Source organism: Patella vulgata, chromosome 7 (assembly GCF_932274485.2).
Source record: "Patella vulgata chromosome 7, xgPatVulg1.2, whole genome shotgun sequence".
In the NCBI taxonomy this organism is placed as follows: Eukaryota; Metazoa; Mollusca; class Gastropoda; family Patellidae; genus Patella; species Patella vulgata.
This window is the reverse complement of record NC_065885.2, coordinates 21,649,203-21,675,604: the sequence shown is the minus strand read 5'-3', so window position 1 is coordinate 21,675,604 and position 26,402 is coordinate 21,649,203. Positions and strand designations below refer to the sequence as shown.

Below are 26,402 nucleotides of genomic sequence, written 5' to 3'. Positions count from 1 at the left end.
TTTGAACTGAAACTTACAGACATGGTAAATAGATTGTTTTGCACTTAAACGAACTCTTACGGTATTTTAAGCTGTATATGAACCATAATTCCGTAAGTATTTATCCTATAGGCATTAATAGCTTTTAAGACTATTTCTGCAGTAGATTGACCATGTCGGGGGTCACGGTGGCTAAGTGGGTAAGACGCTGGCTCGATCCCTGCATTCATCCAGATTTTCCGGCGTGGTTCCCCCTTGTCAGTGATGCAGAGGGGCTGACATGGACAGCTGTCTAGTCGTTTGGATGGGACGAAAAACCGAGGTCCCGTGTACACATTGGCGTGCACGTAAAAGATCCCTTAACAGTTGGAATCCCAGTTGGAGTGCCGCAGTCCAGGCAAAATTTCCTTCATAGCATACTGTATGGCGTATGCCCGTCTTCATTAGCCCAGTTTGGAGCAGAACATTAGTACGTTAAACCCCATTTCATTTCATTTCAGGAGCCATGTCGCCAACATAATGCTAATCATGGTGAGTAATCTACATATCATTATATGAGAGAGAGTAATGGGGTTTAACGTCCACTCAACACAAATTAGGTCATTTCGGAACTAACACAATTTTATTTCAATAATTCGCTTGCGCGTAGGGGTCTTTAGCAGTGGGAGAAAACCCACGAGGTTGGACAGGCGACCCTACTCCTTATCACGTACAACCGTGGAATCGAAACGATATTATTATATGAGTGACGTCTTCTGGGATACAAATTGGATTAACTGAAAAATTATATTAGTCTGTGGAGTGTCATTCATATTTTTGTATTTTTTTTATAATATTATCACTCAAAACCTTGTGAAATATTAGCATTCAAAATTATTCTATAAACAAATTCTTTGTAGAGTTTATTACCATACTTGCCAATTAACGTCAATTTATATGAAAAGCCTGCCTGTGCTGGAATAATCACTCACATAAGAGATAAATGAACGTAACACAATTGACGTGCCAGGGCCAAAATTCTTTTCAATGTGTTCTCTTTACTGTTCTTGTTCCTCACGGTTCTGTCGATCGTCTAGCTTCCCAAAGACATTTAACTTTTAACGACTCTCGTGATCAAATTTCTAATGAGATTCCTTTTACATCAGAGTAGACTGTGGTCATGAATATCGTCAATCACTTAGACCAAGGTTGATTACCAATATTGCAAGAGTCATTGGCACGTTGGTACGGATATGGACTAGAACATTCCTGTAATCACCTTACTCCGAACATTTCATTAGCACTAAAAGGTGATTTTCTAAATTGAAATCAGTGAAAATATTATTGGATGACTGGTTTTAGTATAATCCTCTGGCTAATTATTTACAATTTCACATCACTGTTTAAGTTCGTTCTGCATAGAGAGAGAGAGAGAACTCTTTACTTTTGAGAAATGGACATTTGTCCCGAATGACCACCATGTAGATAAATGAGTATACTATATTGGTGATTTGAATCCATTTCATACACACAAACACTACATAAATAAAGTTATTCAATTGCATTACATATAACGAAGCGGAATAAATACTTCCCTGAATTCTTAGTGTATATTTAAAATCTCGGTCACTAGCATCCGTCCTGTTCTCAGAAGAAACTAAATGTAGAAGCGGAATAAATACTTCCCTAAATTCTTAGTGTATATTTAAACTCTCGGTCACTAGCTTTCGTTCTGTTCTCAAAAGAAACTAAATGTAGACAGATAGCATAAGTTTCTTATGACATACGTTATATAAAAATGGAGGTTCTGTGTGAATGCAATTTTCGTAATACATGTACATGCAATAATCTATACTAATATTTGTGAAGTTTGTCTGTCTGTTTGTCTGTCTGTTCGGGGTTGGCGGCTACACTAGGTCTGCCCCGAGTCTGAAATTTGGGGTATAGGGATTGCTCGGACCGGGAAGTAACATAGGCCAGGTGGCGTTAGTCTACCACTTCCGGTTTCGGGGTTATGACCCCCGAGCGAAGCCGGGCATTCTTCTAGTGTTTCATAATTTGAAAGGAGGAAGTAGGGGAAGATCCGTCTTTATATCTTTTATTAAATTTAGTCAATTATTTCAGACTCGCCGAACTGAATAACTTTTACATATTAATATAACGCATATAACCCCGAATTCCAGCACTCTGAGGCGAAACACCTTGAATGTAATTAACAGACTGTAGATTAACAACCTGGGCAACCAAACAAACTATAAATTATTTTATGGGTATTTATTTTCAACTCCTTGTACGAATGTGTTGCTTTTTTTCTTCGTAATGTGTGGTGGAACCAATATTGAGCGATGTCATAAAATTATCACTAACACTTATATTCAATAAATGATATACTTCTGACTATATTAAAACATGTTAAATTCAATAATATTTATTGTAATACTTATTTAGAATATGGTCAAATCTGTGTGGCAATGTTTGGCGTGACCTTCTTTATGCATCCTATTGTTTAATGGCTGTATGCAAACTATTGTTGACAACATACTTGTATCCCAATCAACAAAGAAAGGCCAAACAAGTTCTCCATCACGATCAATATCTAATTATAAATAGTCAATAATATACGGACTTAACCTGACATACTGGTGGAAATAAACAAATTCGAAAAGGGAGTGCGTCAGATGTTCTGGAAATATATTTTACACTATATGATGTACGCACATTGTTCATCCTAATATTTAGAAAATTCTAATTATAGACTGAAAAAAACTCAAAATCGGATATTGAGGGATATTGGGCGGACAAATAACTGCCTATAGTTTTTAATCGGGCATGCGATGAAGTGGGATTCTGCAGATTTGTGCCTGTGAATGTATACCGAGAATAGATTTTAGGGCAGTCATAGGCGTGCTGGGTGGAAAGGCACGGTGGGCATTTTCGACCTCGTTCCATAATTATGAAATAATATTTTTCAAACTTCAAAGTTTGATACAAGGTATCGATAATATCATGATGAAAATGATTTAGTGCGCTTTATTCACTCCCTGTCTTCTTCCTATGACTTTATGTGTAAGCGATCTTGATCGTCGTTTCCGTGGACATAATAATATTAACAACATACATTTTAAATTAACAATTACAATAGGGGCTATATGATATAACTCCTGATGTAATATCAACCCATAATGTAATGAATGTGTCTACGTGTAGTAAAGGATTTTAAATACTCTATCCGTAGGATTATTTTATCTGATATACACACGGAAAAGAATTATCAAAATCATCAGACGACAGATTTTCAAAGAACATACTTCACGTTCATTTAAATAACATTTATTACAATAGGGGTTGACATTACATTAGGGTGTGGGGGGCGAGTGGTTAGCACGTGCGCGCTGTATCATAAGGTCTGTCATTGAGTCAACTGGCGTGGTTTCGATTCCCCGGTTTTACGTGACAAGGAGTAGGATCGCCTGTCCAACCTCGTGGGTTTTCTCCGGCCGGGTCCTCCGGTCCCCCCCCCCCACAGCTAAAGACCCCTATGCGAGCGAATTATTGAAATAAAATTAAACCAAGTGTTAGTCCCGAAATGATCTAGTTTGTGTCGAGTGGACGTTAAACCCAATTTCTCTCTCTCATACATTAGGGGTGGGTGCCCTAAGTTTAGTCTTCTTCGAGGGGGGGGGGGGTCAGCACAAAATTATTATACCTTATGTGGGCTTACGGGCTAGATGAATGTTAGGGGGATGAACCTGACCGGAGCTTTACGTGTAGGACACTCCCACGCCAACCCGCCCCAAAGGTAATTTTGAAAAGGCGTTTTCCTGACACGAATCGTGATTATGGAAACCTAGCATTAACACGGTTATTTAGTGGTGTAAAATATGTGAGATATTCTCCCGGATCTCGGTTTGAAGGTGGGTTCTATAAGAATTTGTCCTGCTGAATCCAAAAGTGTCGCAAAAAGTAGAGTGGCTCCAGACAAACTGTTTTTTTAATCCATATAGTCAATCCTGTACAAATTCGTGGAATTAAATTAAAAGAAAGGTAAAATTAGTGTTTTATCAGATTTCGGGCACTTTATTTTGCCAACAAGATGAAATAATAATTTTTGTTTTCACTTTACCCGTCCGCCGAAAAGTCAGATTGCCCGAAAGTTAGGGGGGGGGGGGGGTCAGCTTTTTTGGCTTGTATAGCACGCGTGCTGTCGCCTCACATTTTGTCGTAACTTCTACTTTTCGACTTTCGTGTTTCGATGGGGTGAAAAGTGGAAATTATGAATGGTAGTTATAGGCTTCCATAAGGTCCAGAATAATCAATTCCATATGCCCCATTGTATTGTTTATGGGATGGGGTGGGCTGGGGTGGGTGGAAGGTCGGATAAGATGTGTCATTTTTAGCATTATCATTAACATCATTTTCAACATTCATTTTTGAGTTTTTATTCAAATTCAGTGACCCGGAAAACCTTATAAAAGAGATATTATAAGCTATATAAAACAGAAAATTGACGATTTTCTAAAAAATCATTCATGTTATGAAAATTCTGGCTGCCATTTTAAATTTTCGCCATATTGGATTTTTCAAATTTTTTGTTTAGATTAAACATACATTATGCAATAGCTAAATCTGCCTATTGCAGGCCTTCTTTTGCCCTGAAATGTTTTCTAAATTATTAATTAGACATTAATTAACTCATCCAGGCCATAATCAACTCTCGATGGCATCGGATTTCTCCGATATTAAATACATTAGAGCGAGACTTAGCTTCGAACAACCAGTACAGTGGTTGAAATTATTGCACGGGTCTTGTCAAGCCTTCAAAGGCTAATATTTACGCTCGCAATAGAGTAATTTGAATGAAATTGTCAATTTCAAATAAGAAAAAAAGCGGCTGCCATTTTTAAAGATGTCGCCAAACTGACATCTGGCAAAGTGACCCGGAAGTCCATTCACCAATTTTGGACACTTTAGACTTAAGGCTGACTGAAAATCATAGTTAAACCAATTCATCAAATTGGTAATGAATATCTGCCTGTCACATGGACTACTTCCAGTTTCAGCAACTATAGTGACGAATAAAGACGTGGCTGTTTGTCTTGTGTTAAATCGAAGTTGATGTAATTTAGACGTCGGGATGGTTTCCTATCAAATTGAGCTAAATAACAAGAAAATGTATTCAAGAATAATTAGAACTGAAATTAGTTTTCTTCCGAACCAGCAACAACGTTGTCTTAATTAACTTTGCCTAAAACCATTCTAACATCGGATAACAAGTTAAGACTAGAATGGCGAACGAATTCAGGGTAGTATATTGTCTGTTAACATACCATTAAAAGTCGGGCGCGTTGTAAAATTTTGGAGGTTAGCACCGTTGATTACAACTAGGCTATGATCTTGCCCTGTTCAATATTTTGTTCTAATATTTAGTCTACAAAATGGCGTTTACCGTTCACTTCTCTTCACCAACTGGGCTAACGAAAACGGGGATACGTCTTACAGCATCTTAGGAGGACAATTTTGCCCGGATAACGGCGCTAGGGCCTATTCTTTCGAATTACAACTGTCATGGGGTAATCTCGCTCCGAGAGATAACTTTACTCTTCGTTTATCTCTGGTCAAACTCGCCGGCCATTAATCAGTCATTTTGAATGTCACGTGATGTGCCCCTTTCCGAATTAAATCCCATAATAGAAAATATAGATATGATTCTTGAAGAGATCAACTTTACAATAAAAAGCTTTGGAGTATTGGATGTTGAACATGCAATGCAAATAGATTTGTCTGAAATGACAGTTCTTAAATTAATTTCTTGTACTACGGCTATCTTATTACGTTCCCTGACTGCAAAAAGTAGATTTCGTAATTAATAACACGAAGACCAGATAATCTAGCCAATGACCCAGATATGCTCAAATAATGACAAATATTCGTAGCAATTACCCGTTCTGCACCACTGACAATGGGGGGGGGGGGCAACGCTGGAAAATCCAGAGGAACCTAGTCGGCTAACATCGATCTACTTGTTAGTAAACAAACGCCTTAATCACAGGGCCACCGCGACCCCCTTTAGCCTACACGCACACTGTCCAGAACTTGACTAAAGTGTCCATGTTACAGGGGTTGTAACATGCCTATCCTTATTTAATTTCAATATCAACGTTGTTGCCTAGTAAAGGATGTTGATAAATATAATCAACCTGTAGCTAATAGACTTAGACACTCGTATCATGCTTTGTTGAACCAACATATAAACCGCATCTTTATCGATCGTCTGTCGTTTCAATGAAATCATGATCAGACGTTGTTGCCTTTGCCCATGTCAAAAATCATTTATAATCCCTTTCAACGTAACATTCATCTGAACAGGAACATGTCTAGTCAATGATTTTAAATGAAATTCATGCCAAATATAAATTGATTTTTCTTTTCACAACAAGAAGTCACAAAGATCACAAAAATAGAAAAAAAAATGTTCTTAGTATTGTAGAAATGCTAGCCATTTATTTCTGTCAGTTGTAATATTTACTTGACAAAACCAGAAAAGCTGTCATATGGTAGATTTGTGTCAAATTTTACATACAATCTAATGTGATGCCATTACTACCATAGCACTTAGCTTCTTAAAGCGGAAATTGCAAATTTTTAAGTTATATTTTTAAAATTTATTAAAATAAAGCCTGAAAATAGATGGTATCCATAAACAGTCCTACCTTGTTAAAGAATAATCCTATTAATCCTATAATTCACTATTGCCAGCGGAGAAATTGGCAAAAATATCATTTTCCTCTTCATTTTCAAACGTTTGAAAAAAGCTACTCCATGGTGGGGAATAGAAAACAAGGGAGGTAATTGGGAGGTAATTGTGTTATTATTTCCTGTGTAAATGAGTTTTAAGTGTGAGAATGATACCTATGATCGCATAATTGTGAGTTGACAACCTATTGAGCAAAAGACATAGAAATAATTACGTTTTGACTTTCTTAGAAAATGTTCAATTTCCGCTTTAAAGATGCATTATTTAAAAGCCAAATCTGTCTATTGCATGTATTTCTTTTTACCTCAAATGTTATATACATTATTAACTAGACATTTATTCACAAGGCAAGCCCATAATCAACTCTCTAGTTCATCGGATGGTCATGATGTTTAATGGATTGGAACACGATCGCCATTTCTTAACTTAACCTAAAAATAGATAATCGAGAGTACGCTATTCTCATCAAAACTTCAAACATTCGTTCAGAAGAAAGTAATTTGACTTAAATTTTGAATATGTTCCTTTCTCGTTATTTATTTTTAAACTATTATAGCGAGGACTTATCTAAATCTTATATAATGCATCTTTAAATATTATATCAAAAATTCAAACATTCTTTCAGAAGAAAGTAAATTGACTTAAATTTTGAATATGTTCCTTTCTCGTTATTTATTTTTAAACTATTATAGCGAGGACATATCTAAATCTTATATAATGCATCTTTAAATATTATATTGTTTCTTAGAAAGTGTATAGTGTGGCGATGGTGTCGAGGTGCTACTGTTGAACTCTTTCTTTATAACTGAAAGCATATCAATGCCGACATTATTACTATTTGGACACTTCTGGATCAGATATTGCACCTTGTATAGCGCATGCCATTCAAGGTAGAGACAAAGCTGACGTTTGTAAGCTTCCGATACACAGCTAATAGACCACCAATATATCGCATTTGTGTTTCATCATTATTCCACACGAAGCCCATTCTCCCAAAACATTGTTTTTTTCAGTGCGAGCATACCCCCATCGTCTTGACAATCAGGATAACTTTACTAACACGTTATGCTGTATAATATCTCAAAATCACCAAATTTGGCAAAGCCCCTTTAACGAACTCTGTGACATCCATACTACCAGTCAAAGCCGTATATAGATAAAGTTGCGACAACTGTTAAGCCAGAAATTTCATATATCACGTAAAGTGTACAAAGACGCCATCTTGGGTCCCAAGTAATTGTACCTACTCACTATCTCTTTATATGCCCTATTATATTGTTGGCTGTCCCGCCAGGGATGTGGATAAATATGTCATAGATTTCAGCGAAAAAAAGTCTATAGGAGATAAAACATACAATTTTTTAAACGAAAAGTATAGATAAACATACTATTATTATTATACAACAAAAAGAGCACAATATTATTAACAATATCGCCTAATTCATAAGAAAAGAAAATAAAAGATACAGTAGACGAAAGCGCTATTAAATATATTAACTTACATACGCTTTTAAAAGTCAAATTTTCATGCAGACGGGTAAATTGAAAACACAAAATTAAATACGCCTCGAGTATGTCCTTATTTCTCACAACCCAACATTTATTGGCTTTTTGTTCAATCTATAAAAGCTTACATCCCTACAAAATGTTTTGTTCAGTCAAGCGAAACAAGAGAATTAAGAGCGTGTCCGTGAGAGCTCCATGCAGGGGGTGACAAACGTTGGGTCAGCGATTTGGACCAAATTTTTTTCTGTGAGATGGGTTAGTACCCAGATACATCCCCACAAAATATTAGATTGATTCAGTCGATACCGACCTCGAAAATTGGAAAAATATATTTTAATAGAAAAATACGCAAAAAATGGGCAATTTTGGAACCAAATTTGGATGATCTGCTATTCGGACAAAAATTGATTTGGACAGAAAAAAATTTGGGCATAAAGCAAAAGATAGTATATTTGACACGACGAACATTCAAATAACAAAATATAGTACTAATGTTGATAATCAACGGTCATTTGAACTTTTGAAAACAGTAGTCGGTCATCAGTGAAAAGACGAATTGCGTGGAAAATACCGTTTTTACACATTTTCAGAATATTTCAGAAATCTAGTGGGTTGCGTTGCAGTCAGTTTTTTTCTTCTGACATTTACTTTGAGGAATACCCTCCACAACCACACCAAGCAATTCAATGTTAGACCTGCAAAGGAGCAGCTACAAACGTTTTAAGATGGCTTAGTTTTAAACATATGCAAAATGGCCACTTTAAGATCACTCACAGACACTTCCACACGAAACATTCATTCCCAACAACTGCAGGCTTTTAAGTCGACTACTAGGTCTATCATACCTGACCAATATCAAAAACTTAGAGACACAACATTTCGGGTAAGAGAGTTTTGAAATTAGGGTTAAAAATTGGTTGGTATAGGTCAAATTTTGCCCAAAAACAACAATTTCCAGTTATACTGGAAGTTGTCTGTTCAAAATTTGTTTACTTCATTAAGTGACTTTTGTCGCCTAGGGGTCCCCATAGAGTGGGGGGGGGGGCTGGAGGGGTCGGTATAGTGCATTCATCTGAACAAATCTGAATAGGCTAAATGGAACAATAGAACAAGTTCACCTTTATGTTGACAAATACGTAAGACTATATGAAATAAGATGATTCAACCGAAAAGTTCTATATATGCGACATAGTTAATTCATATCTACATTCAAGTTAAATCAACTGTATCTATTCATTTCAAGTCTTGCGTGAAGATGAATAAACTATATGATTTATTGTTATTAAAACATCTATGGGTGGTTAACAGTGTGTGCCTAGAATTTTCTACATCAAGTCTATGGCATCAAGATATTTAAAGCGCAACAACGATATATTCATTTAAGAAAAACCATGTCATTTCGGGATTAACATATCGTAAAATCCATATTCATTTGACGATCGACCTCCTATTTACAAAACTATGGTTTATCCCAACTACAGTGTAAACAGTGTAAACATGGTTTAGAGACTCTATCTGAACTACAGGGTACATCATGTTTTAGGGTTCATTATGGTTTAGAGACTATCCGAACTACAGGGTACATGATTGTTTAGAGGGACTCTATCCGAACTATGGGATGCATCATCGTTTAGAGAGTCCATCATGGTTTAGATATCCACGACCCTCGCTCTGTCCCTGGCCGATAGTTAACCACGGGTCCATTTCTGTCTCTTATTCATTTCACGACAGGCTCTTGTGATTGCCACAGTAGTAAAGTTTTTCACAAGCAAGAGACGCTAGGTGACCGAGGGTCCATGAACTTGGCCTCGCGAGGAGTTCCCATTCTATTGGGGATCCGGTGGGGTTCGCACCTTGCTTTTAAAAAAAACTGATTGTACCATTTTTTTCTGTAATTTGTCCTGATGTTTCTAGCTTACGAACAACTTTGATGTGTGACAATACTATCTGAAATTAAGTTTTGATTCCAATATTGAATTCAGTAACGCCAACAACCTTTTTACAAGCAATACCCACAAGGACAGGCATCGCCATTTTGGTTTTTCTTTTGATGGTCGTTTCATATTTACACCATCTGGACCATTCATAACTAGTTGGGTATTTTTTAAATAGAACCCATGTAAATGACATGTTACAAGTAATATCCAACAGAAAAATAAATGACGATTAAATTAACATCCGCCATTATTGATTTTCGAAATTTATCTTTAAATTCAGAGACATCGGAAACCATATAAAAGACATAGCAAAAGTCACATCTTAAGAGATTATCGCTGCCACTTTTATTACCAAATTTATGTTTTGGGTTTTTTTTAAATGGCATTATATTACCAAATTTTGCAGTCATTTTGAAAAAAAATGCCGGTCACCAAAAGAAAAATACATTTTTTAAATTGATGTTTGTCAAATTCTATTTTTCGGCACATTTCGCTTGCATAACCACACTGTATTTGAGGAATTTTTACTAGAAATTATTTATCCTCTCACCACTGAGTGAAAGACACTGATTACGAGATATCATTCTCCGATAATTCCTGTTAATTGTGTTAATTACGTCATTTTTCCTTAGCCGAATTTTGAGTATGTTTTTGTCTTACATATTTATCAGTGAATCAAACTGCATTGGTTTCTTTTGTAATTTGTTTGGGATAAATTGTAGTCCGTAAAACATTATCCCAAGAAAAAAATAAAACGTTTTGTTAAGTAAAGCTATATGACTTTCTTATGGCGTCAAAGTTTGGACCCAAAATGGCGCCTGTACATCATTTGTCGTAACTTTTCCTTACAGGGCTTTGCTACCAGTGATCCAGTGACGTCATGAACTAAACAATAATACGAAATAACATGCATAATCAGTAATTATCCATTGCATTAATAAATAATTAAATCCCATTGTTAGGAACAAGGAGATATAGATCGGAGACTACTTCATGATAACCAACATTTTCTCTGTTGCCCTTTGGACGCTTTAATGTTTTGTTTTGTCTACAGTCGCTTGGCAACATTATGGCTGAATATAGTTCCATGTTCAACATGACTGGATGATTTCTTTAATAGCACATTGCTTATATCGGTTATTGTTATTTCATATGTTTATACATAAAAATACTTTCTTTGAGAAAAAAAAATCATTAATTATGAACCATGTGTGTGATATTTGAAATAACACTTCCAAGCGCAATCGAAAATACAGATTAATTTGTACGGGTGTGAACTCGTAAATTACACGTTAAAATATTGGTTTCAAACTTTGCATTAAATTGAATTTGAAAATCCACGATCAGGTCAAATCGAAAATAAGTATTATTATCAATGGGCGAAGACATCCAAATATTGTCTCTTTAAATTGTTGATAGATGCAAACAAAATCGCTTATACATTATCACTGGATAAAGCTACTGACATAAAATGTTTTATGTGAAAATAACCCATCTCGCAAATCGATGTTCATGTTTCCATAAAGAAAATCAAAGAATAATGTCCTGTTTAAAGTAATGGGAGTGTTGGTGGCGTCAATCTCCAAACGCTAAACATCAGGGCTGCCGCGGTGGCTCAGTGAGTAAGGCACTGTCTCACTTAACTGGATGTACCTGGTTCGATCCCGGTGTTAGCCGAGAAAGTTCAGACGTGGTTTCCCATTTGTCAATGGTGCAGGACACGCGGGGGGGGGGGGCTCGTAAGTAAGAGAGTTAAATCTAAATCTGCCTATTATATTGATTATAATATGGATAAAATTAAGAGCCCGTAAGTTAGTGTCCGACTGGTGAATATAGGTCGATATTTAACACATGCCCGACACCATAGTCTTTAACCGTCTTCATTAGCCCAGTCGCGGCAGAACAGTAAGATGTTAAACCCAATTTCATTTCCATAGTATGTAACTGCCATAGATTTCAAATATGGAAATGATCTGGTGTTGAGTGGGCATAGTGTTAAAGCAGTACTACATGGTGAGTACTAAAGGTATCAGTAAATAAACTAAATAATAAATTGTTTAATGCACTACCCCAGTCAGAGACACTATCTTACTATACAATTGATGGTATTTTTTTTTTGGGGGGGGGGGGGGATATTTTCGGATTTTAATTTTATAGTCAATTATCATGCAGATACTCATTTAATGCGTTTTGGCTTCAAGTATCATAATAGTCATTCGTTATTATAAACGTTTCATATCAATTTGTTTAACCTATAACATCGCTAAGGTGAGCACCAATAAATGGCATGTCTTCGTGCAATAATAATTATTTATTTTATAGCGTGTACTGTCACATCAGTTCCTTGGCTTCCGCTGTTAATCCAAATAAAATTAATCGGTTGACCATCAAATAATCGACAGCAACATTGCGTCCCGGGTTACTCACATAAACATACAGAGGACATTTCGCAAATATTTTACACTGATTCAATAAAAAAAAATCGATACCCACCTAAACTACAGAAGATGAGTGTTGATTTTTATCGCAAAAACCGATGACAACGAAAACAAGTTAACGCAGTTATTAGATAGCTTCGAAATTCCTTTATTCCGGTGAATCATTATAAATGGCTATGCTTGTGTCATACATAAAAAAAATACATTTATTTTGACGGAAGAATTAAATTCAATTAACCGAAAAGTGTGTCAAGTGATCACAACAATTTGATGTATTTCCACAGATTGGACTTGCAAATTACGGAACAGATGACAGCCATGTATAGAGACAATTCAATCCAAAATTACTCAAGTAATCAAAATTGAATTACGTAAATCCATAGACAACCAATCAAGAATATATCTACTAAATAACAGTAGACATGTAATATCAATCAAGATGACCTTCAAGATAGTAAGAAACTTTCACAGACAAAACAATTTATATCTCAACTAACCTTTCCATCAGACTGTTGATGTCAGCTTAATTCACATCATACTATAGCGTAATATTCCACTGTTTTGTTTCCGATATCGATATCCAATAATCTGAAGACAGTTCCAAGTACATACAAGAAACGAACAAGATTGTTTATGGTTGCGATTACGATATGTAGATCTAGATGACAAAGAATAAAAAGGTAATTCCCTTCAGATTTCCGAGCCTTGTATAGAAATCAAAGATCTGATATATGCAATCACATTAAAAGCCCTATATAGACGCGAGTAACTCATGCATCGTCTGTTCTTATAGATCTTCCTTTATCTCTTATAGAATGGTTGGTCATGTTGGCGCATGCGTCATGCTCTGTCGATCGATAAAGCCAGTATGACCGTGATCAACAAAATGTGGATGTTTATGTAATTGGTTGGCGCCGCATCAATAATCGAGCCACTTCTTTGTCCCTTGTTAATTTTCACCGAACATGACCCGACTATTCGTTTCCATTTCATTAGAATATTGGAATTAGTTACTCACGATTTGCCTTGCATCTTTTAACAATCAATGAACTGTTTAATGTTTAACACTCTACCAAACTCTAATTATTGATCTCATGAACGAAAAAGGAGCGTTACATATCTTTTTCAAAGAAATAAAACAAGAATTTAATCAGATGTTAATTCAAGTGAATTATAAAAAGTGAAAGGTGAGTAAACCAAACTGATCGATTCCCCCGACTTTGAAAGACGACTGTGAAGATAAAAGCGAAATATGTAAAATAAATGAAACCAGTTTAACGTCCTATTTTCTGCTCCGAATGGGTTATTGGAGATAGGGTTCTTTTACGTGCACCCCGGTTTTAGCCCTATCCGATTAACAAGACACTGCACCGATGACATGAGGACATCCTGCTGAAGAATTCCGGGAAACTTCCTCGGTCAACACCGGTATCAAACCACTGACCTCCTAGTTAGTGAGCCGGTGCCTTATTACTCACTGAGCCGTCGTATAGACATTTACAGACATAAGGTTTCTATTCACAATTGTGATCATTCACATCTTGGTATAGACATTACCCTATTTTAATTTTAAGTTACGATACATATTTCGGCAGCCACAATGGCTCGGTGACTAAGGCATTGGCTCACTTACCAAAAGGTCTGGGTTTGATCCCGATGTTGATTGAGAAAGTTTCTCGGAATTTTCCAGCAGGATTTCCCCATGTCATTGGTGCAGTGTCTTGTTAATCGGTAGTGTCAAAAAAATCGAGACCGAGGTACCTTGAACATGATGGCGTGCACGTAAAAGAACCCCTGTCAGTTGGACTTAGACATAATAGAATTAGCCGAGGAGGGATAATGTTTTACCCCAAACAAATTGCAAAAGAAACCAATACAGTTTGGTTCAATGATAAATATGTCAGACAAAATCATACTCAAATTCGGCCAAGGCAAAATGAAGTAATTTTAATAATTCAATATGGCGGTATTCAGGAATTTTTGGAAAGCGGTATCTCGTAATCTGTGTGTTTTAGTGGTGGAATGATAAATCATTTCTTTTTAAATTCCTTAAACACAATTTTAATATAATATATATAGTGGTTATGCAAGCGAAATGTGCCGAAAAATCTTTCAAAATTGTGTTGTGTTTTTTTATTCTGAAGCATTGTCAATATATTCCATTTCGCCGTAGTATATCTCGACATAGCATTAGTCATAAATGGAATGTATTGACAAAACTTCAGAGTTAACGCAAACCTGCGCATTTAAAACGAAATGACATAGCGCGTTGATTCAATTAACTCGATAAAAATCATGTTTTAGAAGGTAAAATCTTGTTTTCAGAGGTAAAATCTTTTCAGGGGTAAAATCATCGCAAAGATCACATATTTTTACCTTATTAATGTCGCGCTATTAACACATACAAGCTTCCATATATTGGCAACCAAATAACCAAATGATCTGATTAATTAGTGTAAATACATTATTATCAACCATCTAAAACTTGGAATTTCACTTTAACCGTAGATATCCACCAGTATGACGATTTGTGTTTATGTGTGATGCATATATTTTATTTATGAATTTATCAATGTATCAAGAGAGGCTCTAATAGAAATTCTGATGATCTTATAAATATATCATCAGGAATGACATTTAACATATCATTTGTGTATTATATTGTTCTGTGGATTCTAAACGAAACAGCATGTCACATAACGGTAAATGGTCAGCAATGTAAGGAAGTCGAGAGCTGATATTGTTAGAAGTTGGTCATTTGAAAATACATGTAAACCCTCTCAGCGTGATTTGAGCGATATTGCAAACTACAATAATTCGACTTAACTGGAAAGCGGCTTAATATTTAAAGGGCGCATGGCTCTATTTTTTTGGAACCTTGAAATAAACAAATGGTTCTGAAAGCACATATTAATGTAATATGAATGTGTGTTAAGTTATTTATATTCAATTTTTGAAAAAAAAATATTGTAATTTCTAATCAATTTTGTTCGGTGAAATACGTGAACAGTTCAAATTGAACGGCTTTCGTTTACGCCTGCTTAGTGCAGTCTACACGATTTTGAATCAGCCTTTACTAATTACTTCACAATGTGTTGTAGGATATGTTTTATTTGTTCATTACAAAATGGCGCCCGAAGCCTTAGGGTACACGACTCGTGTACTGATTATAAAATGTCAATTTTGTTTTAAACATTGGATAGGATCCTATAGTTTCGCGGTAAGATAACAACATCAATATTGATTGAAATTGATCAATATTGAATTCTAATTCGTGTTTTTAATTTCGAATATTATGGAAAATACTGAGTTAGAGACTAGCTCCTTTAAGTTTTGAGAAAAACACGTTTGAAATTTGCATTCTGTTGTTATTTTTGTGGCCGTCAACCAGTACTATTCATTTGTGATTTAATATTTGCTTCCAGTTTCAGCAGCTATAGTGACGAATAAAGACGTGGCTATTTATCTTGTGTTAAATCGAAGTTGATGTAATTTAGACGTCGGATTGGTTTCCTATCAGATTGAGCTAAATAACAAGAAAATATTTACTCAAAAATAATTAGAACTGAAATTAGTTTCCCTCCAACCCAGTAACAACGTTGTCTTAATTGACTTTGTCTAAAACCATTCCACCATCGGATAACAAGTTAAAACTATGCATATATCGTCACGTTTCCCGCGAACCGACGAATCTGGGAGTTTCAAAGGGCGTATGGCTCTATTTTTGGAACCTTGAAATAGACAAAAATGGTTCTAAAAACACATATATTAATGTAACATATGTAAAGTGATTTATATGCTTATGGCAAATATCTATAGTGACGTTGACTGCTTTGTTACTTTTAATATTAATATACCCCATCGATCTTGGCACGTAAAGGACTGTATTTTCGTGGATTATTGTCTCGAATATTAAAGTCGTATAAAATCCATTTTTAACGATTTCTGAATAGCATTAATAAATTACGTTCGTTTTGTTATTAAATTTGCTGTATTTTTAATTATACCATTAGGTGCGGCATTTTCTGGTTTAGTGAAATTAATATCTCCGAAGCTTCTTCGTTAAGAGGGGGGGGGGGGTCACGTGGCTAAGTGGGTAAGACGCTAGCTCGCTAGCTTGGAGGTCGGGTGTTCGATCCCTGCATTGGCCGAGAAAGTTCATCCAGGTTTTCCGGCGTGGTTTCCCCTTGTCAGTGATGCAGGACGGAGGGCCTGGCAAATACAGCTGTCTAGTCGTTCGGATGGTACGAAAAACCGAGGTCCCGTGTACATATTGGTGTGCACGTAAACGATCCCTTGGCAGTTGAAATTCGATACATGAGTAGGCCGTTGCGCCGCTGCCCGGGCAAAATTTCCCTCATAGCACACTGTATGGCGTATGCCCGTCTTCATTAGCCCAGTTTAGGAGCAGAACAGTAGGACGTTAAACCCCATTTCATTTCATTTCATTTCTTCGTTAGGCAAAAATAGCATACTCGTAGTATTTTCCTTTTGTTTTACAAGGTTTTCAAAACAATCGTTGAGTTGCCCAACATGCGTTTTTCTAGCTTACTGTAATGTTTCGTAGAAAATAGTCTTGATTATCCCGGACTGTCAATCAGCCGAAGAACGGTCGATAATTTCATATCAAGGGCAGATAACCTATTTTGGACTCAAGAATGCCCGGATTTAATAGCGTCGGATTGACAACTGTTTCAGTCAATGTTTTTGTTGATGTTGATTGGTTATAACTTGTTAAATACAACACGACCGTTAATTTAGGGACTATTAATGTGAGATGGTAACTAAATACTTGTTATATATATATACTTATTGTGGTATAATTGTTGAAATATTAATATTTGGAGATATTTGGAGATATTTATTTATTGTTGGGCACCCTAAATAAAGTAATTTGACAAATTTCTCAAAATAATGAAAGCAGTAGAACAAAAGTTAGTTAGCCGTCTTGATTTTTCGAATAAGAAGTGATATCAGGGAGAAAGAGAAATAGGGTAATCTCGGGACTAACATATGGTTCAATTTTATTTCAATAACTCGCTTGAGCGTAGGGGGTCTTTAGCAGTGGGAGAAAGCCAGAGGACCTGGAGAAAACCCACAAGATTTGACAGATGACCCTACTGATTGTTACGTACAATCTGGAAATCGAAACCACGCCACTTGATTCAATGACAGACCTTATGAGACAACGCACGTCTTAGACTTTAGACCATTTGACATCAGGCATTTTGAATTAGTTGGCATAGTTTGTCTCGTTCTTTACACCCGTCAATACTTTTAGATAACTGGAGCGATAATTTATACCGGGATTTTAGAAGCTGAAATCCCTGGGTAGAAGATAAAAAAATCAGTGTTAATCCTACACAATATTGAAAGTTTTTACTAACTGCATAAAAGGGTTTTTACATACCTGTGTAAGGTGCAGGTTTAAGAAAGAGAAGCCGTACAGTTTTCAACCAGGCAACTCAGTGCGTAGGCTCCCAATCATCCAATGGAATTACTTGAAAGGGTTTCCGATCTATAAGTACCTTTAGTGGCTCGGGCAGCTGTTATTCTTTATAAGTAGCAATATTGTTGTCACTTGACGACTTGGTGGGTGTTTGGCCGAATGGTTTATCGCATTTTTTAGAAAATCGACAGCTGTAAACTATGTTTCGTAAAATTAGCAGATTCAAGGGGGGGCGCGAGGGGCGCCCCCCCCCCCCCTTATTTTCGACAGTGCCCTTTTTTACTGCTGAAAGTGCCTTTTCTCAGACCCAAATATGTCCGTTCCCAACCCGTTGCAGGGATCCCAAATGACTCAAACCATCGATTCAAACACACCAGTCTGGTATAATTAATGCTTCCACTTTCAAACGAATTCTTGTTGTTTAGCTGACGGTGCCCTAATCCTATAGAGTGACTATAGACAGACATTTTGTGGAATCGGCGGCGTATACACTCATGTCCATCACCGACGCGCATGAGTGCAACTTGATGTAGCATTGTTTCATGTGTGGACAGTACAAAGTACAAGGCTTAAATAGTGAAGTGGCTAGGGAATAGATTCGTCTTTTTTCCCATCATAATGCCTCGCTCGCCCTTGACAATTTTCGAGCTGCATGTTCAACTGGCTTTTTTGCTCGATTTCAAGGCTCTTTTTCAACGATTTCCAAACGTTTACTTAGACGAAAATATCAGCCAAAAAAAATCCCCTCTCAGCGGCGTACCCCGTCTCCGCGGTCAGTGCCCTCATTTTGCGGCGCCCCCCCTTTTCAAAATTCCTAGATCCGCCCCTGATTAGTACCAATTTAGTTTCCATATATCTTGTTCATTTCCTAGTTTGGTTAATTCTTATGCTGAACGACCGTCGTCTAACATTTTTTTAGCGGAAATTAAAACATATTATTGTTAGTCCAAGAGCGGATGTTTTCATTACTGCACTAAAAGGGTCAATCCCGATAATATTTTGGAGAATAAAACTGCTTAATTTTGTGTTAAAATGCCTTACAATCCTCTACCTTAGGGCCGAGCAACTAACTCAATATACATGATACGTTTTCAAACAACTTAAACCCATCAGTCTTCATCTGGGAATGGAGACCGGTGTCCCAAGCTGTATAATACGGTGTCAGGATAAAACCAGACTTTTATTTTATAAAAATAACGTGTAGGTGAAATTTACTTTCCGTTATCAAGTACAGCACATAGGTCATTCACTGTATAGACCTCCAAAGGAACAGGAATCGAATATCAGGTCACTCAAAGAAGAAATTGACCCGAAATCTTAAAAGGGTTACGTGTCCGGATAAGCAGTTTTGGCGTTCATGTCCAAACGACTCAATATTTTGAGCTGAAATTTTGAGATAACGGTAAATACACCACTCCTCTATATTTTGGCGCTTAAATTTCATATATACTCGGACTTTTATTTTTGAGACGCTGTTCAAATCGGGATAATCCCTTTAATGCCTTCTTTCTGGTAGACAATATATTCCGGTTTTAATCGTACTCTAGTTTCGCCTTCTAATTAAAATTTAATATTGGTCCATTTTAATTACTATTTATTTTGTTATCGTTCAATGAAGATATGGACTCCTGAGATCAAAATTAAAGTCAGCGAATTACGTCGTTTTCTGATATCTTCTCGAGCGCATTTGGATTGGGGTATTTTCTCTGCAGGGGTCCTCCACTTGCCTCCCACTACTAAAGACCCTACGCGCAAGCGAAATATTGACATAAAATTGACCCGTATGGTGGTCTTAGAATGGCCTTGATGAACGTGACAAAACGTCAGTGAAACCAGCGCACACGACTTTCATTCAATTTGGACGGCCCACGTATTTCGCCGACCATAGCCGATTAGAAACGGCAATAACAACATTTAAAATGAAATGTCAATCAGTGCATATAAATTAATATTACATTGGTATGTACTTTACGGGCCATTTGCGACCAATTTAGGTTCCAAAGAATAGAAATTTAGCCCCTTTAATATAAAATTCATACTCCGATCTAAATACGCTACTTCTTAATTTACTTGGTTTCTTTACCAGTTTCAACCGTATCGTGGCATTACTGATATAATTAATTAAAACACATGTTACTTAAATCTTAAATGTTAATGAGTTGTAATTACTGTTGCTAACGACGCTGTTCAGCGTGAGTCATGTTTACAGCTCATCAAATAACAATCAGGGTTTTGACATAGAAAAAATGGACGTTCAAGAGCTGCCAGACAAACGCACAAGCAAATTGGTTTTATGAATTATATATGAAGTAATTTTAGAGAACCTGCTATTCAATTTCCTATGACAAATAACAGATGCATTTTATCACGATATAAATGTATGTGGTAAATTTGATACAATTTGCAGACACGATTAGATGATACAATTATCTGCGAGGATTCTTTTATCGATGTAGCACTACTACTGCCACATATCTTTGTTTTGGCCTGATCGTCTAGGGGTTGGTTTGACTCTGGACTGGCTACTGCTGTATGTCTCTTCTTAAGGACTTCACAGTTCTGTTTTCTCGCGATACCGAAATTAAATATGTAACAGGAACAACGATAGTTTTTTTGCTATACGTTTTATGTCCCAACAGTTACACAATAGTCTACATTACATTATTTAAAATTAACATCTCTTTCTCTTAACCCCAACTTCTGTAAAAGTTTAACCAGCGTGGCTAGACTCCGGAAAACACTACATCATGAGAATCAATCGGTCTTCTACAGAATCCAATGATGTCTGATCTCTAAAGAATCCAATGCGTGTCTAAAACTATTCTATTACCGCTCTCTCTCTTATAGGTGCATACCCCAAGAAGCTTTAATGAACTGAAGACGTCATGACATCATTTTTACCATTATAACGATTGATGCCATTTGGGTTAACCCAAAACATTAAAATTAGTTGGTTGAGTATATAAAAAATATATTTTTTTTTTTTTTAAAAAAACGAGAATAACGTAATACCTAATTGTCACAGAGGAAATTTGTTTTACATAGTGAAAGGCAACACATATAAAGATATAAATAATTAATTATTAAAGAGCATATAAGGTCAGTCACAGGACGAGATTTTCTGTACTTATAGCCAATGGTCACTTTATACACTTTACGGCAAGCTCACGCCAATCTGATTAAAATTATTCGACGTATTAACGTTTTAGTATCAGACACCCCAAAACACTTTTCAATTTTTCAGTTACAACCTGAATCCGGTTGATTGGCCGGTGACGTCACAGGGATCACACATACACTATACACTATTAAGGTCTTATCAGTATCACTATCCATAAACACCACCAGTTGACTAGTGTGTATTGACGATTCAATTAACATGCTTATACTCGATTATAATTATGTACGTTTAAGCTACAAATCACTGTAATTCGAAGCATTTTTAAGGACTGATCTTTCTCGTCTTGAATTGTAATAGATGACTGTAATATGTTAGACTGAATTTTACAATGACACGTTATCTTTGTGTTGTTGAGAATTGTGGACATTTCAGCAAAGAAAAGGTACATGAAGCTAGACCTTTTAGCAATGATAATTTTTGTAATTAAATCATATTATTGATCATTATTCTAAACTAATGTTTAGTATGTATAGACACTGGTTAGAAATTATACAGTTGTCATTAATTAGCAGGTGTATAACTAGCTGTAAAAGATGTCACTACTGGACAGGTGTAAAAGTGTGACTATTTATAATACTCATCACTAATGAATACACACACCTGGACAATAGTGGTGTGTATATCATTTAATAGTCACAGTTTTAACACCTTAGTGACATACCTAGTTTATGACTTCTGCTTGATTACTAGCAATTTTAACGATCTAATAAACATTATGTATATAAAATAACGTCTTTGATCTGCTAGTGTCGTATATATTCATTTATAACAGTTATTTGTTGCTTAGTCAACGATATCAACTTTACAGTGTATTGTGCCGTCGATTCTCTTCCGTCCAAATTAAAGACATTCTCGATCATGAACATACACCATGCTGCAACCAATATGAATCACTATCGAACTATATTACACCCAGTTATTAATTCAGAATGGAAAGAATTCTAAGTCGATTATATTACCGATGTAAGCACGAAGCTAAAGGTAAATTTGTTTTATTTGTAGCTTGATAGAGTTTGAATCATCATAAAACATACCAGTCACATATCAAAGTTGACTTTTATGTCAGAGTATATATTGGGAGGTCATTTGAACGAAGAAGTTTCTAAAAAAAGAAATTATTTATATCATTAGAACTATTACTATTTCTTCCAGGTTTCCAAACAAAATTGATGGCACTTGGAAAAGAAAAACACTGTGGCAGCATCAGTCTCTGGATTATAAGTAGAACCATCTCAGTTGGTGTGCTACGACCAGAGACGAAGACGATTTGTCGCAGTTACTTTGTCAATCACATCAAGACGTACCACCACGAAACCATTTGGTTTCGTTAAAGCCGACAATTAATTATCTCTTGACTGCATAGATGTTCGTAGCGCCGTCGATAACAATTCTACACCCATCTTCTTGTCTTCATCGAAAGCGAATTGTTGTACAAGTTTACTGTTGGCTTACTCCAATTTATTCTGATCAAAAAGACACGGGGGATATGGCTACAGCGACTGTCTTTGTTATGGTACGTCGTATTATAAAACAAATTCTAAATTGGATCTTCAATTAAAATAAATTACAAAACAAATTATTCCGTAATCAGGGGATTAAGGAATCAGTCAGGCGTTAATAAATATTTAAGGAATAAACATTCCGAATATGCATTCGGTCACTGAGACGTCACTGGCGTCTGATGTGATTAAGGGTTTTTTCGATAATATTGGCAAAGTCGTTTTTTCGATAATATTGGCAAAGTCGTTTTTACGGGTAGTCTATATTTGCGACTTTGGGTGAAGATGGCTGATTTAATCAGGGGGTTGGATGGCCGAATGGTTAGCGTGTTTGCTAAGGTCTGTCATTGGATCGACTGGCGTGATTTCGATTTTCTAGTTGCACGTGCCAAGGAGTAGGGTCACTCTCTTATATACAGCAGATTCTATAGATTTATGATTATACATTTATAATAAAACAAGTAATTTCTATTAAGTTATAGAACTCAAAATAGCCTATTTTTTGTATGGCCTAATTTCGATGTCGATTTTAAAAAGTTTGCAGTTTGCAACCATTTATGATCATTATTCCGCATTTATCCCCGGATTAAAATAGTCAGGGGCCGACTGGGTAACTCTTATGACCTCAGACCAACTGGTTTCGTTGGGTCCCCATAGTCGAGAAGAATAAGTGACCTGAGAAAACGAAACTGCATGTAGTTTGATTCACTATTCCCGCACCTCACTCATATAGATCGTATTTCTCCTCAGATTGAGGCCAATTTTCAGTGGATACGAAGATGAATTTGAGTTATTTTTTATATATATATATATATATATATATATATATATAATTGAAATTAAAGATGGCAAAATAAAACTACATTTTTATGCTAACGTTTTCACCGCGATAGCGGCTCTTCAGACATTTATTAAACAATGTTTAATAAATGCCTGAAGAATGCCTGAAGAGCCGCTATCGCGGTGAAAACGTTAGCATAAAAATGTAGTTTTATTTTGCCATCTTTAATTTCAATTATATATTACCAAAGAGCAGCTTTAATTAACTATTCTACTATATATATATATATATATATATATATATATATATATATATGTTTGATTTTTAATTAATGTTATTTCGTTTTAATTTTTATATTTCACATAGTCATTGTCCTATGTTATGACGTAACGTTATTGTAACAGCATAGTAACGCATTAAAATGGCCTGAAGATTCGTTTGATAGCGATGAAGGTACTAGCCAAAATTTTAATTTTTAGTGTTTTTTTCTCTAATACTTGAATGTTAATAACAGGCCAATTGCCTACACATGAACATAAACAGTTCATATGGGCGGCTTATCTGACGGCTCCATTTCACTCGCAAAGAGATGCACTGTCAAAACTGAAAATGGACGTTTTTGATTTTTGTCTTAATAATGAGTAATTGCTCCACCAATCCTCAGACATTCAGCAATTCGTCGTGGCATGCTCCTAACCCTCTTGCATCGCCATGGCCAATTCTTGCAGTGTTGTCGGTTGACGTTGACGTCCACGAACACGTCTCCCGATCATGTCCCAGACATGCTCTGTAGGGGAAAGGTCAGGACTCATGGCTGGCCAATATATGGACAATATGGTGACGCTGGAGGTAGTCATTCACGACACGAGCGCGGTGGGCACGGGCATTATCATCTTGAAACATGAAACGTCGACCTGCACGTTGAACAAAGGGCAGAACTATCGGTGCCAGGATGTGGTCACGGTAGTACACACCCGTGACCCTTCCTTGAACAATATACAAGTCCGTTCTGCCAGTCATGGTGATTCCTCCCCTCACCATAACACTAACAGACCCACGCCCGAATCTGTCATGCTGTCTGTCGTTAACGTTAGCATGACGCTCATTTACACGCCTACAAATGCGAGCACGCTTATTGATGAAATCCAGAGTAAATCTTGACTCATCTGAGAACATTACACGCGGCTATCGACGATTACCCCAAATACTACGCCGCCTACACCATTGACGCCTGTTTGCCATGTGCTGGCGAGTTAATGGAGGCGCAACACGCGGTCGCCACACATGCAAATGGGCTGCATGTAGCCGATTTCTAATCGTTTGGGGTGTAAATCGAATTCCTGTCCTCGATTTCGCAGGTCCTGTGTACGAATGTATCTATCCTGGGCTTGTGTAGTGGTTCTAGGACGACCTGAACGAGGTCTATCATCAACATTGAGTGTTTGTTGGTACCGGTTCCACAGTCTGCTGATCACAGACTGTGACACATAAGCATTTCGGCTACCGCTCGCTGTGTAGAACCCATTTGAAGCATGCCAATAGTACGTAGACGTTCATTATGTTGAAGACGTCTCATTGCAAATTAAACGTAACACACTAAAGCAAAGATACGCTAAACAGTGAATCTTATGCAAGAACCGATATAGGAAAGCAAACATGGATAGGATAAACCAGCACGCTGCAGTTTTCATCAATCCTTCCTTGAAGTGGCAAATTTAACAATGAAACCCTCTCACGTGTATGACTCTATTGCGTGTCGCATGTGCAGCTCAGTGGTTCTGTTGGGGGCGACAAGTTCTTCATCTGTGAACATACTCTTAAAGCATGTCAAGTGTCCATGATTAATTATCATATCACAACTTGCATTTCAATATTCCCTACTTTATATATATATATATATATATATATATATCTATATATCTATATATATATATATCTATATATCAAATTATGTTTTTCCAATTCTGGCGGTCCGAGACACAGTCCGCCTCTGACAACAGATGAGTAGTTAATGTACTTGTCTCCCTGGACAAAGATTTTTGCATAAATTTCTGGAGAAAATGACGGAGGACCACATTTTGAGAGATTTTTTTTAGTTTTTAGAGATTAAGCTGGGTTCTGACCAGACTGCAGCAAAGAGTGTAGTACTTTGGTCCTTAAGACCACATTGTACCTCTGACTATTGTTGGTCTACACATACTATAGAGTCAAATCCCACGTATTAATAAAAGTAAATGACATGTGTATATATAAAAAACAGTGATATTTTGGTAAACTCTTTACCATTGTCAAAATATCCATCAAATTCCATCTGTTTATGACATGTGGTTGATAGACCAAATCAGGTAATGATATCCCCGTTGGTCTTGGGAGAATGAGGTGTTTATTCCATATTTGGGAAGGAAATTAACACCAAGGTCAGTCTGTAACGTTCAGAAATAAAGGGGTTATAAAAGAGGGTGTTGGGCGGAATTGATCAGAGCTCACCCAGATATTTCGAGCAGCCATCATCTATACTTTATTGAGAACGAGGGACCTTCGAAGCCAACTAGTTTAAAGGACAATATTGGTGTCAGTCATTATAAAATATGTGATAGAGCTCGTTAAATACATCCCAAATATAATTTTCACACAGAGATCATTGCAACGCGAGTTGTGTAACAAGCACGTGAAGAAACGGGAAGTGACGTCAAACATGACAAACATGAGTTGTCCTCAATAACTCACTGAAGTAACGAGCGGTAACAGACAAACGATGGAATTTCATTTCACTGATAATTCCGTTGAAGATGAAAAGTTGTTATATGACACGATGAGAGGATATCTGACAATTCAAAAAAAGAATTGGCTGTCAGTAGATAAAAGATAACGAACAAATTAGAAAAAGTCCGCGCATTAC

At 36.4% G+C, this 26,402-nt stretch overlaps 1 protein-coding gene across 2 annotated transcripts in view; it reads right to left on the bottom strand.

The window, feature by feature from the left end:
* LOC126827664 (beta-1,3-galactosyltransferase 5) overlaps positions 1–26,402 on the bottom strand; it is a 40,458-nt gene that overhangs the window by 6,176 nt on the left and 7,880 nt on the right. The window contains exon 1 of one of the 2 annotated variants that reach the window (XM_050557115.1): positions 13,091–13,300. The exons of the other annotated variant lie outside the window; for it this stretch is intronic. The gene's annotated coding sequence lies outside the window, so the exon portion shown is untranslated. Of the gene's footprint in view, positions 1–13,090; positions 13,301–26,402 lie in introns of those variants that run through there. 2 annotated transcript variants of the gene reach the window in all.